The sequence below is a fragment of the Triticum urartu genome, chromosome 7A (assembly GCF_056163025.1).
Source record: "Triticum urartu cultivar PI428250 chromosome 7A, HENAU_Tu73, whole genome shotgun sequence".
Classification (NCBI taxonomy): domain Eukaryota; kingdom Viridiplantae; phylum Streptophyta; class Magnoliopsida; order Poales; family Poaceae; genus Triticum; species Triticum urartu.
In genome coordinates this window covers 364,724,239-364,727,334 of record NC_141879.1, presented here as the reverse complement: position 1 = coordinate 364,727,334, position 3,096 = coordinate 364,724,239, and positions in this window count along the sequence as shown.

Here is a 3,096-nt window from a genome sequence, read left to right as displayed (position 1 = left end):
TAGAACGTCAAAAGTATCAAACAATTGCTTGGCTTGTCATCGGGGTTGTGCATGATTTAAATATTTCGTGTGGTGAAGATAGAGCATAGCCAGACTATATGATTTTGTAGGGATAACTTTCTTTGGCCAAGTTATTTTGAGAAGACATAATTGCTTAGTTAGTATGCTTGAAGTATTATAATTTTTATGTCAATATTAAAATTTTATCTTGAATCTTTCAAATCTGAACATTCACGCCACAATAAAGATAATTACTTTGAAAATTATGTTAGGAAGCATTCCACATAAAAAATTCTGTTTTTATCATTAACCTACTCGAGGACGAGCATGAATTAAGCTTGGGGATGTTTGATACGTCTCCAATGTATCTTTATTTTTTTATTGTTCCATGATATTATATTATCCGTTTTGGATTTTTAATGGGCTTTATTATGCAGTTTTATATTATTTTTGGGACTAACATATTAACCGAAGGCCCAGTGCAAATTGCTGTTTTTTTGCCTATTTCAGTGTTTCGCAGAAAAGGAATATCAAACGAAATCCAAACGGAATGAAACCTTCGCGAGGATAGTTTTTGGAACAAACGCAATCCTGGAGACTTGGAGTGGACGACAAGAAAGAAGCAAGGACGCCACGAGGCAGGAGGGCGCGCCCTAGGGGGGTGGGCGCGCCCCCACCCTTACGGGCCCCTCGCAGCTCACTGACCTACTTCTTCCTCCTATATATACCCATATACCCTGAAAACATCTAGGACCACCACGAAACCCTATTTCCACCGCCGCAACCTTCTGTACCCGTGAGATCCCATCTTGGGGCCTTTTCTGGCGCTCTGCCGGAGGGGGAATCGATCACAGAGGGCTTCTACATCAACACCATAGCCTCTCCGATGATGTGTGAGTAGTCTACCACAGACCTTCGGGTCCATATTTATTAGCTAGATGGCTTCTTCTCTCTCTTTGGATCTTAATACAAAGTTCTCCTCGATTCTCTTGGAGATCCATTCGATGTAATTCTTTTTGCGGTGTGTTTGTTGAGATTCGATGAATTGTGGGTTTATGATCAAGTTTTTCTATGAACAATATTTGATTCTTCTCTGAATTTTTATATGCATGATTTAAATATCTTTGCAAGTCTCTTCGAATTATCAGTTTGGTTTGGCCTACTAGATTGATCTTTCTTGCCATGGGAGAAGTGCTTAGCTTTGGGTTCAATCTTGCGGTGTCCTTTCCCAGTGACAGCAGGGGCAGCAAGGCACATATTGTATTGTTGCCATCAAGGATAAAAAGATGGGGTTTATATCATATTGCTTGAGTTTATCCCAGTACGTCATGTCATATTGCCTAATGCGTTACTCTGTTCTTATGAACTTAATACTCTAGATGCATGCTGGATAGCGGTCGATGTGTGGAGTAATAGTAGTAGATGCAGAATCGTTTCGGTCTACTTATCACGGACGTGATGCCTATATACATGATCATGCCTAGATATTCTCATAATTATTCGCTTTGCTATCAATTGCTCGACAGTAATTTGTTCACCCATCGTATATTATGCTATCTTGAGAGAAGTCACTAGTGAAACCTATGGCCCTCGGGTCTGTTCTCCATTACATTATTCTCCCAACTACTAGCTATTTCTGTTGCCGTTTATTTTGCAATCTTTACTTTCCAATCTACACAAAAATACCAAAAATATTTATCTTATTATCTTTATCAGATCTCACTTTCATAAGTGACCGTGAAGGGATTGACAACCCCTTTATTGTGTTGGTTGCGAGGTTCTTGTTTGTTTGTGTAGGTACTAGGCGACTTGCGTGTAGTCTCCTACTGGATTGATACCTTGGTTCTCAAAAACTGAGGGAAATACTTACGCTACTTTGCTGCATCACCCTTTCCTCTTCAAGGGAAAACCAACGCATGCTCAAGAGGTAGAAGTCAACACCATAGGTGATGGCTTTTGTGCCAACCACGTAGCAATGCCATCGATGGATCCTTGTGCCAAATGATTCTTCAGCCATTCGGCGTAGTTCTTAGTGTGCTCCTTCATCTGCACATCTGATGAAGGCACCATTGATAAGAAGCTTTGGCATTTCTCCGCCATGTGTTCTTCGGCATAAGAGCTGAGAACTGGGCTGTTAAGCAGTACCGTCAAATGGGCTTTCTTCGCCAATTCCCCGGGGCAGCCATTTGCATGCCAACAAGGACCGGCTTACCTTTCAGCCTGCCCTCATGGCGAGAGAGGGGCAAACCTATAGGTCTTTCTGTCATGTATTCGGTGCAAAACTCAACCACCTCCTCCGCGGTATAACCTTGTAGGATGCTTGCCTCTAGATGGTTTCGATTCTGTCAAAAGTGCTTCAGTATTCCCATGAACCGCTCGAAGGGATACATGTTGCGAAGAAACACAGGACCGCAATACTTTATCTCATTGACAAGGTGCACAGTGAGATGGACCATGATATCAAAGAATGACGGTGGGAAAAACATCTCTAGGTTGGATAATATTATTCCAATATCATCTTGCATATGATCCAACTCTTTAGGATCTACAACTTTCTGCCATAGTTGGTTGAAGAAATCACAGAGCTCAATGAGTGTGTCTCTTATATCTTTGTCCATCAGATTCCTGATGGTCACCGGGAGGATTTGTGTCAACATTATGTGGCAATCATATGACTTCATGTGTCCCAAGTTCATTTTACCTGAGCCCACGTACACAAGACTTCCGATGTTTGTGTAGTAGGAAGAGGGTGTCTTAACTGAAAACAAATAGGTGAAGAACTGCATTGCTTCTTTTGTACTGAAATTGTAACTCTGGCGAGCTTTGATGAATTTGTCATCATCTTCTGCTTCACTCTTGCATTTTGATTGATCAGCAAGAATAACGAGCCATGAACCCTCACCATCCTTTCTTTTACCTTTAATCTTGAGCAGAGTACCAGGGATGCTTTCACATACGTTCTTCTCTACGTGCATGACATTGATGAAGTGACGTACACGTAGAATCTCCCAGTAAGGTAATTTCTAGAACATCGATTTCTTCTTAAACACTTGACCCTTGGGTGTTTGTTTCACCGTCAAAGAGTGATTCTTGCCA